Source organism: Erinaceus europaeus, chromosome 17 (genome assembly GCF_950295315.1).
Source record: "Erinaceus europaeus chromosome 17, mEriEur2.1, whole genome shotgun sequence".
Classification (NCBI taxonomy): domain Eukaryota; kingdom Metazoa; phylum Chordata; class Mammalia; order Eulipotyphla; family Erinaceidae; genus Erinaceus; species Erinaceus europaeus.
The window spans coordinates 43286893-43304436 of record NC_080178.1 but is presented as its reverse complement, the minus strand read 5'-3'; the positions used below and the strand labels follow the sequence as shown (position 1 = coordinate 43304436).

The 17544-nt window shown below is 44.8% G+C and overlaps 1 pseudogene; it reads left to right on the top strand.

Annotated features, from left to right (window-relative positions):
• The window catches only part of LOC132534051 (NADP-dependent malic enzyme, mitochondrial-like), a 37388-nt pseudogene that overhangs the window by 1349 nt on the left and 18495 nt on the right, over nucleotides 1-17544 (top strand).

Genomic DNA, 17544 nt, shown 5'->3' with positions numbered 1-17544 from the left:
ATCCTTTCATGTCAAAGCTGGCATGTGACAGCATCCAGCTTTCAGGAAGGGAAATGTTTGCTGCCTACATGAATCCACCATCCTGACCACCATTTTTTATAATGAGTGACAAGTAAGAGAAGGAAAATAAGGGAGATATCTGCAGCACTGCTACACCACGTGGAAAGCTTCCCCTTCAGGTGGGGGCAAGAGAGTCAATCCTGGACCCTCACAAATGGGGATGGGATGGGCCACCACCAGAGCCCTTAGCCTGGTTCTTGTCTTCCTTCCTGAGGTACATCATCCCCATGACGCTCCAGAATCAGAATAAGAAACTCTTCTACCGGGTGCTGACGTCTGCTGTGGAGGGTTCATGCCCATTGTGTACATGCCCACCATGGGGCTGGCCTGTCAACACTATGGCCTGACCTACCAGAGGCCACAGTGGGTCCTGGGGATGGTAGTAGAGGTGGAGACATCTCCTGGATAGGACCCCATTCCTTCTGCTGGCTTTGGCCACTGGACTTCTACTTGCCAACTCCTGATGTTAAAAATAGTTCTTATTTTCTTTTCATCATGCCTGGGGCTTCTCCTCTCCATGCCACCTTTTTCAGAGAGAGAGACAGACAGAGACAGAGAGAAACCACAGCATTGAAGCATTGTCCAATATGTTGGGGACCAAAACTGACCCTGGGCCATGTACAGTACAGGGCAAAGCAGCTCACTATCCAGGTGAGCTCTCTTGCTAGCCCAAGACATCTACTTTTCAGCACTACCCAATAAATAAAGAAAGAAATAAAAGGGAACAAGGAAATAAACAAATTTGACAGCACTGACTATACTAAATGCATCACATCCCAAAGACAATGTCTCTATGGAACTGTGGGCTGCATCTGCAAAACCCCACCACCTCCTCGGCTGATGGAGGCAAGGGTTGGGGGACCACTGGAGGCCCATGGAGGTACCAAGGACCAGGCGTGGTCGTGTGGAGACACGAACTTCTGGGAGTACTTCAGAGAGACAACTCAATTTTATTGGGGTGACAACAGGTATATATATATATATATATATATATATATATATATATATATATATATATATATATATATATATATGGTTAGAAAAGGAAGAAAAGGATTTGGGCGGTAGCACAGCAGGTTAAGTGCAGGTGGTACAAAGACAAGGACCAGCATAAGGATCCTGGTTTGAGCCCCTGGCTCCCCACCTGCTCACAGGGGAGTTGCTTCACAAGCAGTGAAGCAGGTCTGCAGGTGTCTGTCTTTCTCTCCCCTTTTCTGTCTTCCCCTCCTCTCTCCATTTCTCTCTGTCCTATCCAATAATGATGACAACAGTAATAACAACAACAACAACAACAAACCAACAAGGACAACAAAGGGAATAAATAAACAAATAGAAAAAATAAAGAAATAAAAGTGGCAAAAAAGGGAGAGAACTAATAGAAGAGGATCACTCCAAATAAGGAATATTGGGGAAAGGCCCATTGCTAGTATGCTGAACAAAGTGGCTAGTAAAGGAATTTATGATCAGGCTGGTCCTGGAGAGTAGGGCTAATCTTATCTCTGGCCAGGGGGAGGGCCTCTTTTATTGCAGGTCAGTGGTCCATTCAGCTTCTTGTAAGCTGAGGCTGGAAGCACATGCCGATCTCTTTGTAGAGGGAACCTGGGGTTCAACCCCCTCAAGGCTTAGGGACCACTCTCCACATGGAAGTAACAAGTTGAGATGAGAAAGTTTTGACAAAAGCACTGCAGAGCTCCCCCAGCCCTGACTAAGATCTGACCAGCAAGTGCCTCATTCAGAGCTGTGTTGCTGTCTGTTTTTCTCCCCGTATCTCCCTCTCACCTCCCCACCACCTGTTTCCTGGTCATTTCTGAAGGAAGGGAGGTGAGCTTGCCTGCCTGCTGGGTGTCACTGATGGATCACTGAATGTTTGGATTCCAAAGACAAGAGTTCTCAGGCTGAGTCAAAGAGCCAAACACCCTCCTTTGTGTTCCACTCTAATTTCACTTCAAATGTGATTTTATTAGGGTGGGGCAAGAGGGGACAGGGGTTCCAACTTCTTTCAGAAACAAAGATTTCCAGGAACATTTCCTAAAGCGATCCCTCATGGGGGGTTTGTGTGTGGGGGGGTTGTTTTCATAGTGCATTCATGCCCCGGCCAACGGGACATGAACAGGGGCTAGGAACCCAAGAATCTGAAATGAAACGAACAGGAGACACAAGGAATGACAGCAAGACATGATTCTGATCAAGCTGCAAAATTTTATTGTGTTCACAGGCATTATAAGGCTTTGGGGAAGGGGGAAGTACTGGAGGAGGAGGAGGAGGAGGGGGAGTAATCATCAGGGTGGAATGTTCCTTGCAACATACAATAGCCGAAATCATGTTTGTTACCACAACTATGTGGTGTGTCACTTGCTTTCTGATAAATGGCCTACCTGAGGGGAAATGGCCTGCCCGTGGGGGAAATGAAAACTTGTCTTGAGGGCTTCCATTGTTTCAAAGCTTATCAAGCAGAGAATGGCTCCATGCATCTCCTCCCTTCGTTACAAATTAACTGAGGCAGGCAATCATGGGTGAGGTATAGAGACCTTAACAGCAGTTTTGGTGGGCATTAACCAGAGGGAAGAAGTATTGACCTGATTCCTCCTGTGGGGTGAATGTAAAACCAGTCTTCCCACATCTTATAAGGCTCTTGGTGTCTTTTTGGGGAGGGGAGGCAGAGCCAAAGTTTTCAGGGTGTAGACAACTTCAAGGCAGACGTTTTTTCTTGCTGACACCAACCTCCATGCAAATCAGGTTTGCTTCACAGGGGAATCAGAGGTGGACTATAGGGTCCTCCCCCTGAAGTGCTTTGCCTTGCACCCCTTCCTGGTGTCCTTTCCCTGCCAAGGTTGGATGTCTCAATGTATAATTCTGAGTTTTATGCCATCCGAAAAGGAGGTCTGTCACCCTCAGGTTCAGCCAAGCCTCTGTCAGCCAAATCAAACTTATCATAATGTATTTGTAAGGGTTTTGATGCCAAGGAGTCAATTTGCCATTTTATAAAATCAGTAATCTTATTAAAAATAAAGGGTCCTAAGGTAATCATTAACAAAAGACTAATCAGGGGTCCCACGACTGAAGGCAGCCAAGAAGGGGGAATTCATCCATGATTGTGCAGAGGAAGGGTCATATCTATTTCTCAAATCTCGACTAAGTGTTTGTAGGTTTTTAACATTTTGTTCTATAATTCCTGATTCATTAATATAAAAACAACATTATTCTTGTAAAGCTAAGCAGGTTGCTCCATTTTCTGCTGTAAGAAGGTCAAGGACTCGTCTGTTCTGTAAAGTAACCTTTGCCAGAGATGTGATCTGTCTCTGTAGTGACTCTAGACTGTTTGTGGTGGAATCTATGATTTGTTGTAATTTGTCAGAAAAGTCATGGGAGAAGTAAATAGAATGTCCTACTGCCCCACCAACTATGCCAGTAGAGGGAGCTAAACCTATGCCAACTATCAATGGGAGGAAAACAGATCTTTTATGAGTGGAGTGTAGGAGCCATGCAAACTCATCAGGTTCATATAAAGTGAGTTGGGGGACTATAGCTACCATGAGGCAGGGCCCAGGGGTAGTGGTATTTATGCTAGTCAGAAGTGTCCCACAGCACCAGAAGTAAGCTAATTGTGGTGCTTCATGGACAGTGCTTACAGAAACATTATGGGTGCAAGTGAAATTAACAGGGCCAGTGTTGTTGGTATAAAGGAATACCAGTATAAATGAATTTCCTATGTGTTCTAGAAAAAGTGGGACTGAGGAGACGGAGGGATGGGGCCCCATAGGGGGGTCATTTGTGGTTGCATCTAGAAAAGTTGGCGGTGTGTTGTTTAAAGGTTCTGCTGCAAGAATGAGTCATGAAAGGGATGCACATAGCAAGCAATGGGAAATGTTGAGAACAATCTGAGAATAATTTAAAAGGTTAATTGCATATTGGAGATATAGGAGCCAAGTAGCCCATTTTTTAGTGACTTCCATGGCCGAATTTGTTTGGAAAGCCGAATGGAGCTTATTCTCTGTTTCTATAATGACTTGATTTACTTGTTCTCTATGCTCGGCCAATGCCAATTGTGTGGAGATATGTATAGTTACTGTAGGATATGTGAGTATCCATTATTATATAATTTACCTGTAACTCCCTCTTGCCAACGGGTATCCCAGGGATCAGAAATCTGAATAGTAAACTGGGACCCTTGTAATCTGAGACTACTGGGCTTTCCTGTTTTGGTTCTTGGCAAGTGGGCATCATGGAGAATGCAGGACCAATAGTGGCAGCCTCCATAAGTGGAAACATCAGTAAGGCATCTGCTCCAGTCCTTATTATCAAAAAGAAAGCAGGCATAAGGCCGATGGGTGCTAGATATAGTCTTGGGAGAAATATTAATGACAACAGTCTCCCGGAAACCTTTAGGAGGATAGCGTGCTGTGCCAATGTTTTGGACTGTAGTGTGAGAGTCTTTGGTTTGTGTCTCTCTAACCTGGAATTCCCACTGATAAACAAGGGCTGTACAAGTGGGAATGGCCAATATTAGGGGCATGTAGAGAAGACAAGGAAGCATCACACGGTTGGACTTCTTTGGAACCATCTTCAGATTTTAGTGTTGTTTTCCTGAAAGACAAAAGAAGAAAAAAGGGCCTCAGGAACTCACATTCTTGGGCACGGAATACATTAGTAATTCTTGGGGCTTTAGGGAAGTGTATCAACACTGTTTTTAGGAAGAGCAGGGCAATCTCCCCTTGAGGGTGAGATTCCATTGACTTGTCTAACAAGCCTTTCAGGAAGCCACGTAGGAGTTCCTTCATTTTGATCATATATGCAGGCCAAGCCACATCCCCAGATGAGGACAGGGTCAGGACCTTTCCATTGTGAGGGGGTCATGCCACCTGAACATGGCTTGTCTATTATGGGTCTCAGGATGCCAGAGATGGTTAGCAGCAGATCTTTCTTGTGCATCCAGATTGAGAACATTAAGAACAAAAAGAGCATGGTTGAGGCTATTACGTGGCACTCCACGAGTTTCATAGACGGAAGTCTTTTTGAGTTTATGTAGAGTTGCCTTAAGCATTTGGTAGGGTTCCCATCAATCACGTAGGCTGCAGTTCCATTAACAGAGCCGTCAGTAAATACCAAGGAGGCCTTATTAAGAGGCTGGGTAGCTGTTATCTTGGGGAATACAAAGGGATGCACAGCAGCAAATTGTAGCAGGGGACTGTTGGGATAATTATTATCAATGGTGCCTGAGAAGGAGGCACATGCAATAGGCCAGTCATCAGAGGCTTGGAGCAACCAATCAAGCTGATTTTTAGTGTAGGGTAAGATAAGAGAGTCAGGATCTTTTCCAAAATATTGACGGCTCAGTTTTCGTGCTTTTATAATCAGCTGTGCAACCAGGAATGGATATGTGGCAAGCACCTTTTGAGGGGAAGGAGGCAGATGAACCCATAGTAGGGGGTGCCCCTTATCTTTGGCTTTAAGTGAGTTTTGCCAGAAAACACCAGTGGGTGTATGAGAAGTGGAACAGATAACAAATAGCAGGGGTGTATTATAGTCAATTTGAAAAACAGTCTGCTCTTGTATAGTGCGGTTTAAGGAAGCTTGGGCTTCAGCGGAGAGCTTTCTGGGAGACAATGGGTTTGGGTCACCGTTAAGGACTTCATTTAGGGGGATCAGGGCATGAGTGGGCAATTTTAAATATGGTATAAGCCATTGAATATCACCTAGAAGTTTTTGGAAGTCATTTAAGGTCTGTAAATGGGAGGTACATAGTTGAATTCGAGGGGTTAGCATGCGATGGTGAAGCAATTAATATCCCAAATAAGTATAAGGGTCAGCTATTTGTACTTTATCGGGGGCAACTTGAAGTCCTCTATTTGAAAGGCTGGCTGTCAGGTCTTCTAGGCATTGAAACAGGCTGTCCTTTTGATCAGCAGCCAAAATTATATCATCCATATAATGTAGAATATATATGGAAGGCCATTTTTGTCTAATTGGAGCAACAGCCTCATCAACAAATTTTTGACAAAGGGTATGGGTATTGGCCATGCCTTGTGGTAATACTTTCCATTGATAACGGGGCATAGGGCCCTGAAAATTTATTTGGCGTATGCTGAAGGCAAAATGGGGCCTGTCATCAGGGTGTAAGGGAATAGTGAAGAAACAATCTTTGAGATCAATAACTATTTTAAGATAGCCAGAGGGGATCGCTACAGGGGAGGGTAGACCTGGTTGAAGGGTCCCCATAGGGAACATTACTTTGGTAATAGCTCTTAAATCTTGTAATAATCGCCATTTTCCTGATTTCTTTTTTATGACAAAAATTGGGATATTCCACGGGGAGGTAGTTGGCTCTATGTGACCTACAGCAAGCTGCTCCTGCACTAGCGTCAGTGCTGCTTTGGCTTTTTCTTGTGTTAAAGGCCATTGATCAACCCATACGAGGACACTTGTTTTCCAGGCAATTTTTTCTGCTTGGGGTGCAGGCATGTCAACGGCCATTAGGAAAAAGGCAGAGGGAGAGGGATACCCAGCCCAGACTGATCTGTCCTTTGGACGACTGTAAGGGGTTCTCTAATTCCTTGAGAGTTTTTTACAAGTCCACTTCCCGGGAGAAACCTTGATTTAACATCTGCCGGGACACCTTTTCGTTGGGGCTGCACATAATGACATTCATTTGAGATAGAATATCACGGCCCCAGAGATGAACTGGCAGCCCAGGGATAACAAATGGAGTAACAGAGCCAGTATTGCCCTGTTCATCTGACCAAGTAAGAGCCTGGGAGCTGACTTTAGGGTCAGTGGACTGGCCTATGCCTTTTAAGTGGGTGTGAGAGGCCGTTAAGGGCCAAGTGTGTGGCCAGTCTTTTTCAGAAATGACTTTGGCATCAGCCCCTGTGTCTATAATACCAGTAAAAGGTTTGCCATTTAAAAATAGTTTTAAGGAGGGGCGGTCGAGAGAAACCTGTTGGACCCAATATGCGTCTGAGGACCCAGGGGGGGTTATCGAGATGGGACTGTTTATGGAAATTACTATTAAGGTGCTGTAAGGGAAGTAATATTAGTTGTGCTAAATGCTCACCGGGTGGAATGACCTGTGTGCCTTCTTGAGAGGAGGCGATAACTTTAATTTCTCCAGTGAAGTCATTGTCAACAACTCCGGGGACCACATGTAGACCTTGGAGTGTGGAACTAGCTTTTCCTAGTATTAGGCCAAACAAATTTTGAGGGAGGGGGCCAAAGACTGCAGTATTTATGGTCAGAGGGCCTGTATCAGGGGTTAATACTGTGAGGGAGGTGGCACAGAGGTCTAGTCCTGCGCTGCAAGCGGTGGCTCTCCAGAGACTAGAGACCGATCTGCGGAGGCATTGGGAGTTGGCTCGGGAGGGGGAAGCAGCTGGGCTGGAGCCCGAGGGACAAACCTGATAGCCCCAGGGGTTGTCCTTTGTGTGGGGGCCAGGGGCCAGCCCCGCAGGAAGTTTCCCAATGGTCGGGGGTTTAAGAATTGACCCTGGATGTTACTTCTAGATCTACATTCAGAGGCCCAGTGCTTGCCTCTTTGGCAGCGCAGACAAACTGTTGCTGGAGGAGGGTGCCCCAGTACAGGAGGTTGGGCTTGGGCGGTGGCCATACACTCTCTGATAAAATGACCAGGCTGTTTGCAGTTAAAGCAGGTCTTGTTTTGTTGGCCGGCGCCTGCAGAAAAATTGTTGTTACGGAGGGTGACACCAATGGCAAGCCCAAGAGCATGTGTAGTGCCAATGCCAGAGCAAAGCTTAACATAATCAGCAAGAGTGCCACGCTTGTGAAGACAGATGGCATCTTGACAAGCGGGATTAGCATTTTCAAAAGACAAATGTTTAACACAAGGATTATCAGTTTCATCACCTCTGAAAAGCCTTTCTGCTTTTGATTTAGCCTCATTTAAGTGGCTAATAAAATCACTATAGGGCTCTCTGGGCCTTGTCAGGTGCTTTCATGCTTTTTAAGCCAGCCTGTTGTATCTGGGTGAGCAAGCCGGGTGGGAAACGGGCTTGAACCTCGTTGGAATTATAGGGGCTCTCACCTATGAGTTTTTTAAGAGTCCAAGTCTTTGAGGAATCTTTTTTTCTCATTGCGCTGAGCCAGGTCCCTACAGTTTTCTATAAACTCAATTCTCCAGGAGACATAATTGCCTCCATTAAGAGCAGTGCGAGCCAGCCAATTCCAGTCATTGGGAGTGAACCATTTATCACTAAATCCTTCTAACAAAGCTACAGTAAAAGGAGCGTTTGGACCATAGTTAGCAACCACCGCTTTAAATTTTTCTAAGTATTTAAAATTTAGATTTTTATGTTTTTGAGAACAATTATCATCATTATCACCATCTGAACTTGATTGGGCTTTGTCATTTTTAGTTTTAGAGGGGGTGGAAGATTGTGGGAGATTATTGTCGCTATCAACATCTGAATCTGGAGGTTCTTCAGGGTCTTCTATTTGTATAGAAACCTTATGTGCAGGGTCAGTTTGAGTCTGGCTCCGAGTGACAGGGAAAGCCAAAACTGGTTTTGATTTGGATGATTTAGTTTTAGGGATTGGGCTTAGGTTTTTTGGTGAGGCTAAAAATGTAAGTTCTTCTGTAACTGCAGCTATTTCTTTGATTAATTGAAGCTGCTCTCTCCAGTCAGCAAGGACCTTGTGGAGGGTGGAAATTCCTGTAAGGGCTCCTGAGCGTGCCTGCCTGATGGAAGGATCATCAAGGAGGGGGTCAGGCTGGAGAGCAGGGGCATGAATGTAAGGAGGGGGATTAAATGGAGGAGGACACCAATCAGGATTGTGGTATTTGGCAGCCTGTCTTTCTAGCGAAGCCTCCTCCTCCACGGGAAGTGCTTCAGGAGAGGGGGGTTTTTGTAAAACTGGATAGAGGCGGGGGAAAAATTGCAGGGTTTTATTCTTTTGTGAATTAGCAATACGAGGGTCAATGGAGGTAACTTTAGTGAGTGAGGTGGAACCTGTAGGGAGGGGGACAGGGTCTTTATTTTGGCCGTATACGGGGGGATCAAGGTCAACAATTACAGAAGGGCACTGGGATGGGGTCTTTGTCCTGGAGGGCAGGCAAGAAAGTTGCCGGAGGACCTTTTCACCCTCTGTAATAAGGCTTTTAATATCAGGGTGATTATTATAAATTATTTAAGATATCATTAATTAAATTCCAATAGGAAAAGGCTGAAACAGGGACATGTTCAGGACCAAAAGATTGATAGTAGTCATTAAGACAATCACCAATTCTCCTCCAACGCCTCTCATCAATAGTGCCTTCCTGGGGAAACCAGAGGCAAATATCTCCAATATAGTCTAAAAACTTCTTTAAATCTTTCTTTTTAACCCTTGTTCCTCGTGTCTTGAAAGACTCCTTGAGTCCATTAATAAATAAATCCTGTTTGCTAAATGCCTGTCCCATGATAATGCTTACCTTGTGCCTCTGTGACACTCCTTCAGATCTGACTCACGGCCGGGCAGCTCCATGGTGATCTATGCGAGCCTGTGCATTACCTCCTCGGGCCACGGTGGCTCAGTGAATTTCAGATAGCAGCAGCATTCCAAGGTCCAGAAGGCTTCTTCACCCCATGTTCGGGCGCCACATGCCCCAGTCAGCGGGGTGTGAATAGGGGCTAGGAACCCAAGAACCTGAAATTAAAGGAACAGGAGACACAAGGAATGACAGCAAGACAGGATTCTGATCCAGCTGCAAAATTTTATTGTGTTCACAGGCATTATAAGGCTTTGAGGAAGGGGGAAGTACTGGAGGAGGGAGAGGAGGGGGAGCAATCATCAGGGTGGAATGTTCCTTGCAACATACAATAGCCGAAACCATGTTTGTTACCACAACTATGTGGTGTGTCACTTGCTTTCTGATAAATGGCCTACCTGAGGGGAAATGGCCTGCCCGTGGGGGAAATGAAAACTTGTCTTGAGGGCTTCCATTGTTTCAAAGCTTATCAAGCAGAGAATGGCTCCTGGCATGTTCAAAATATCCTTTTTTTAAAAATTTTGCAATTGGGGGCTGGAAGTAGCCTACCTGGTAGAGTACACATTACCAAAAGTAAGGGCCCGGATTCAAGACACAGGACCCCAGCATGGGGCGGGGGTAGGAGGGACACTATATGAGCAGTGAAGCAGTCCTAAATGCTGTCTCTTTCTCCCTCTCTGTCTCTCTCTCCTTCCTTCCCTCTCTCATTCTACCTTTCACCTTCTGTTTTAAAAAAAAGCCACTAGGAATGGTGGAGTCAGGCAGGCATATATCAGTGATAACCCTGAAAACCCTAATGACAAAAAGAAAGGGCAGCAGTTGGGGGGCCAATTGGACATATACCTTGTCATCCCCATGACACAGGCACCACATGGGAAGTGCTATGACATGACAGCAGAGGAAGCTCCAGTGCAATGGTGTCTTTATATGAAAGAAACAGTTGCCATGAATTATGAAACCATATATGTAGAAAACTTCAGCTATGAAAAAAATTAAAATTTAATACATAAAAATAATGAGAGAGGAAGTCAGGCGGTAGCAGCAAAGCAAGTTAAGTGCACATGGCAGAAAGTTCAAGGACCTGCATAAGGATCCCAATTCAATCCCCAGCTCCCCACCTGCAGGGAGAGTCACTTCATAGGCAGTGAAGCAGGTCTGCAGGTGTTTATCTTTCTCTCCCCATCTTTGTCTTCCCCTCCTCTCTCCATTTCACTCTGTTCTATCCAACAAAGATAATGACTACAACAATAAAACAAGGACAAAAAATGAATAAATAAATAAATAAATATTTAAAAACAATTTTAAAAGAAAAGGAACACCCACTGCCCTAGTTTCTTCCTGAGTTTCTTTCATTTTCTGCCTACCAAAGACTGGCTGACGCTTAATGCTATGGCTCAGCCACTGGCACTGGGCCAGAGCTGAAGAAGTGGCCTAAGGGGGATTTAGAGGGTCTGTCAGCAAAATCCCATCTGATCCCCCAATCACTGTCATACTCTGCAGGAGAGAGCTGGGTGCAAGAGACAGGATAGTGTGGGGCCACTTACCCTGGGGCTTGACTCATGGGTTTCAATCACTGGATGGACTAGCTCTTATTAAAGTACAGTTCTGTATGCAAGAGAGAGATCATCTGATCACTGCACTGGCCCATAGAGAATTCAAGTCCTGCACTCTGCCATTTGAATATATATATATATTTCATTTTATTGAGAGAAAGACAAGAGCACTGCTCATCCCTGACTTTAGGTGGTGTTGGGTGTTGAACCTGGGACCTCAGAGACTCCAGCATGAAAGTCTTCTGCATGAACATTGTGCTGTCTCTCTTCCCCCACTCCCACCCCTAGTCAGTATTTTTTAAAGGCATGTGGAGATTTACATACACAAAATAACGTCTAAGATGTACATGAGTGGAAATTTTTTGGCATACCGAAGGAGCAGCTTGTATTTGGGGAGGCAGGGAACACCCTACATGCTCCTATGAGTGTGGACACAGGGACTGGAGTGTCAGGGGACTGGCAGGCCTCATGTAGATGCATTCCTATTTCCCACTGGAGCCAGAGGGGGATGAAGTTTCGCAACTCCAACAGGATGTCCTGAGCTTGAGACCCTTCAGCTAAAGGCAGAGCTCCCTGGCAATGGAAACAAATGGACCTGAGTTTCCTTTTGATCAGCCCTTGACCTTTTCTTCCCTTGGTCCTGGCCATCCTGGCTACAGCAATCAAAAGAAGAGGTGTAGGGAAAATTTCCTAACCCAAAAGGGAAATGTGTGTATGCAGGCATGTGGCCCAGACCTTTCCTCAGATAATCTTGCTCTCCTACTGACTTGTGAAATGCCCTCAACCTGATGTCCCCTCAAGCTGACCAAAGCCTCCATCCCAAAAGAGAAGCTTATTGAAAGAGGCTGCAAAGGGCATAGGTGTTCTCAAAGGTTCTAGACTAGGGCGTGAGTGAAGCCTCATTGTAGAATAGCTTCAATGAAAGTACAGACTGCCTGTTCAGCAAAGAAGCTCAGCACCAACCAACTGGTCTACCCAGCTCCAACTTAGACCCCTTCTCTGTGTGAGTCCACTGCACTGGATGGGATTCCTTTAAATTCTCCTATTAGAATGTCCTCAGAGGTTTAAAAAATGTTTTGTTTGTTTGTTTATTCATGGAGATGAGAAAGAGAACCAAAGCATCACTCTGGATACTGCCATTCCAGGGATGGAACTTAGAATTCATGCTTGATAGTAGTGCACCTTATAGCAGCATCTTCAGAGACACAGAGCATATTTTCAGAGATCCCGGGCAAGCTGAGAGCACTGAGTGCAAAATGCATCCTGGAGCCTGTTGACCTCTCCCACCTGGTGAAAGGTCAGGGGGGAACGAAGGTCATGGTCCACTTCATCCTGACTTAAGAGCACTTTCACTGGGGCCAAGCAGTAGTGCACCCACTGAGCACACACATTACCAGGTGCATGGATCCAGGCTCAAGCTCAAGGTGGTCCCAACCTGCACAAGTCATAAAGTAGTACTGCAAATGTTTTTCTTTCTCTAGCCCTCTCTATCCCTCTTTCCCTCTCAGTTTCTACCTATCCAAGTATACATGTTCTAGTATTCTCAGAGCCTTTCAGTAACTGGCAGATAGCACATGACCAATCAATTAGCTTGGTTTTTCCCCTCCTTCATACAAACTCTTGCTTCCTTTTTCAAGTCCTCCCAAACATCTTCACCTCTGGCCACCTGCCCCAGTGTCTGTCCTTCCCTGGCTATTTCTGTTTATCCCTGTGGCTCTGCCTGGGCATAAGCATGGAACAGACAGATTCATTGGCTGCTAGTGACTTACAAGGTATGTCTTCTCTCTGTGTCTCTGTCACTCATCTTTGGATCTCTGTTCCTACCTGTTACTACTACCCCACCACTACCACCACCATGCTCCTTCCCCACCCCTCCACTTCCCTGTACTCTTCCCTTCCACACCCTCACTGATGACCTCTGAGCAGGGGACCTCTCAGACTCCCAGTTCCACACATTTCGTTGTCTCTAAGTTTGGCTTCCTGTGTCCAGGACATATGTTTCCTTCTCTCCTCACTAAGTACTTCACTCTGTTCTCCTTAAAACTCTAGTTCTTGGCACCAGGAGTCTGTGAGCTCTGTCTAGCCAAGCTTCTGAGATAAATTAAAGTGGGAAGAGCCCTCCCTCCACTCACAAATAACTTCAAGATTGTCCTCAGACCTCTGCATGGAAAACTACCCCTTTAATGACAGTGTGAAATGGGACTCTGGGTGTGGAGGAAAGCAGTTTAACCTTGGCTCCCAAGCTGCTGCCTCAGTGGGTCTTGAGAGCATCTCCCCACACCTGTTTCACCCCTCAACAAATAATAAAAACAGAAAACAAAAAACTGAGGCACAAAACACAAACATGAATGACTAAGAGGACAAAAGTAAACCTGGTCCACTTTGTAAAAAACAAGCCAGTAGGGTCTTTTTCTCTTACTGTCTCATTCATACTTACACATAAGTCACCTATTTGAGTGGGCCACTGGGTCAGAAACATACCAATTGCAGGCTCTTATGTATAAGGAATACTTGCTTTGGATAAACCAGAAACTCATGTTAGAGCAGAGCTGTGTTCCAAAAGGCATAATGCCCAAAGGTCCATATTATGTTCAGGCTTTCTACATGTTTTCTTATTTTATAAAGTGGTGGTGTGAGGGGGTCTACAGCATAGCTTTGAAAGAACGTTGTGACATGTTAAGTGTGACTTCTTGAGATGGGAAGGGGGTATTCAAAGCCTCTGCTATTATTATTTTTGGAGTCATAAACATTCCAGTAGAAAAAGAAAACCCTTTGTAACTCATTCTGAGTTTTCTTGTCACTTTTTACGGTTGTCACATAACAGCCGAAACCACATTGACCTCCCCTACTCTAGATGGAAGCATCTGGGAGTTGCCAAATGAGGATTTTCAAATGCTGAAGTCATCTGATGTTTGGGCTGGGGTGTCAGGTTAAGCAGAAATTTTCATCTTTGGGAGCCTTTCTGATTCTTCAGTTGCTTATAAACTGTGCCATTGGCTGTGATAAGATCCTGTCAGCTTTTCAATGAGCATTCGCTTGTCTGCATGAGCACAATATGTTTCTTCTCCAGCTGTTTGCACACCTTATTCTCTCCAAGGAGAAGAGCTGGAAACATTCCCCCATAATCCTTAGAATTTGACTTCATTTTCTCTTGCAAGAAAAAAAATAGCACCTTAGGACCAAAGCCGCTAAAGTAGTAGATAATGTTTGCACATTTCAGGAAGGAATAAAGCATCAAAATGTCAAGAAACCTGTTTTAGCTTCTTCTGTGTTAACAGAGACATATCTTCTTTTTTAATTTTTTATATTTTATTTATTTATTTTCCCTTTTGTTGCTCTTGCTGTTTTTGTTTTCAATTGTTGTTGTAGTTATTAATGTTGTTATTGATATCATCGTTAGATAAAACAGAAAGAAATTGAGAGAGGAGGGGAAGACACATAGGGAAAGAGAAAGACAGACATATGTAGACCTGCTTCACACCTGTAAAGTGACTCCTATACAGGTGGGAAGCCAGTATGACAGTCCTTGCACTTTGTGCCACATGCACTTAACCCGCTGTGCTACCACCTGATTTCCAGAGATCTACTTCTAAAGGGATTACTGTCTTAAGAATAATTCCCAGGAGCTCCACTTCCTCAGAGCCCTGCCCTAATAGGGAAAGAGAAAGACAGGCTGGGAGTATGGATCAACCTCTCAACGTTCATGTTCAGTGGGGAAGCAATTACAGAAGCCGGACCTTCTACCTTCTGCACCCCATGGTGACCCTGGGTCCATATTCCCATGGGGTTAAAGAATAGGAAAGCTATGAGGGGGATGGGATATAGAGATCTAGTGGTGGGAATAGTATTCCTCTTATCCTATGGTATTGTCAGTGTTTCCATTTTATAAATAAATACATTTTAAAAAGAAAAAAAGTGAATAACTCACACCCAGGGACCAGGCAATGGCATACTTGGTTAAGAACACACATTACAGTGCACACAAACAAAGGTTTAAGCCCCTGGTCCCCACCTGTAGGAGGAAAACTTTACAAGTAGTGAAGCAGTGCTGCAGGTGTCTCTCTGTTTATCATCATCATCATCATCATCATCATCATCATTATTATTTTACCAGTATACTGAATAACTCTGGTTTGTGGTGGTGTGGTGTCAGTGAAAGTTCACGGCACCAGTATGCTGGGCTAGCTTTGTAGAGGGAGACAGATGACCAGGGACACATGGCTGAGCAGGGAAGCAATATTTCTACAGGGCCCTCTGACTCTCAGGCATTAAAAACATTTCCTCACTGGTTCTAAGAGGACAGGTTCCCTTTTGCCAAAAAATGTGTGGAATGGAGGTTTTTGTCAGCAACAGAGAGCCTTTGTTGCAGAGTTGAAGATACAGACACACCCCTCCCCACCACCCCCCGATTTCATTAAGTTTTCCTTTTGTGTTTGACCCAATGTCAAGAATCCCAGTCCAATGTTTTCTGTTTGAGTGAGTTTTGTCAGTCTCTCTTGTCTAATTCTATTTGAGGAGAGTTCTAGGGGTCACTCACTCCTTTGCAGGCTTAGATAAGGCCTAAGGGACATTTACATTCTCCTAAGTGGAATGGTCTTGGTTTCTTTTTCCTCTCATGTAACTTAATTCTGAAAGTTGAGAGTTTTTTTCTGGCTCCTGATGGAAACTTCAGATGCTGCTGTGATTAACAGGCCTCTTTTGGGTGGAGATAGCATTGCCTGTAATTCCCCTTATGAAATCTCAGCAGACCAGATTCTAAGAAATGCACCATATGCCAGCACTTGAGTTCAAACCCCCAGTCCCCACCTGCATGGGGAAGCTTCATCGGTGGTGCAATAGTGCTATAGGCTCTCGTCTAAGTATCTTGCTCTGCCTCCCTCCCTTCCTACTTATCTCTATCACTTTTCCTCATGATCTCTCTCTCATCTCTATCAAAAAGAAGGGAAGAGTGACAAGAGAAGAAAGAGGGGAAACTGTGGGTGCCTCTGCTCATAGCTGCCACATGGTTGTTGTATTCACTTCCTAAAGTTACCTCAACAAAATGCCCAAAACTCTGGCCAGAAAGGTGGATCCACAGGGAGAGCATATGCCTCCAAGCATGAGGCTCTGGGTTTGATCTCCAACACTACACAACAGCACCATGGACAGAGACAAAAGGGATTCATGAGTAGCAGGGCATGGCTTTACCCTCCCCCACACACACTCTCTTTCCTTCTCTCTCTCTCTCTCTCTCAAATGTATAGTAAAAATTGGATCGCATGCATGAGCAGTATTCCATTTTGTAAACAGACCACAGCTTTTCTAGCCACTCAACTGTCATTGACATCTGGGTTAGTTCTGGGTTTGAGCTGTTACAAACTATGCAGCTGTGAATATATGTGTTGTTTTTGCCGGGGCTGGCTTCACGGTTGGGTAACAGACGACCAGAAACACACGGCTGAGCTGAGAATGCAGTCTAATCTTTATTTATGAGCGGGAAATGTGCTCCTCCATCTTTCTCCTCCAGAGGAAGCGTGGAACTCAGGAAGTACATAGGAAAGGGCGTGGGGAGAAGGAAGAAACTAGCAAGGGCTAAACCAAATCTCCCAGTGGGGGAGAGTGAGACCAAAGCAGTATAACAGAAAAGACTATGTAAATAGACCACAATGTCAAGCAATGTAACAGAAGCAGAACTAGATCCCAGAAGCAGAACTAGAAGCATACCAACATATATGTGTATAAAGATCTCTTTGGAGCTGGTGTTTCTGTGTTCTTTAGCAAGATCCCTAGGAAAGGAACTGATAGATCAGAGGACATATCTGTTTCTAGTGTTCTGAAGAGACTACAGGGGCTGGGTGGGGGCACACCTGGTAGAGCACACACATTACACGGAGCCTGGTTTATTTTATATGTGTCAACAACTATAGTGTACACCATTATCCCCCAATAAAATGATTAAAAAGATTTATAAAAAGAAAGATAAGAATAATCAAAAGAATCTCCAAACTGCTTCCCACAGGGCTTGGATTTGCATTCTCCCAGCTGTATAGAAGGCTTTCCTTCTCCCCATCCCCTTGCCAGCACTTGGTGTTTCTGTCCTTTCTGATGTCTGACATCCTCACAGCTGGCATCTCTTTGTTGTTCTTACTTGCATTTCTCTGATAACCAGTGACTAAACGTTTATTCACATGTCTGTTGGCCATCAAGATCTCCATCTATCACAAGGAGATAAGAAACTGTCCTCAGGTGTCAGTAACTGTCCTGTAAACCATGATTTCTCCCAGGAAAATTGCTTGTGGTGGGAGATGGACTACAGAGCTGGCTCAGAGGCAGAGCACATGCATGAGTTTGATTCCTCAGTATCTTGTTTCTGAAAAATACATCAGAAACTTGTGGCTTCAAACAGTGAAATATCTCATCTCACTCCTGGAATGAAGGTAGTGGTAGGGTCATGAGCTTTCTAAAAGCTATGGG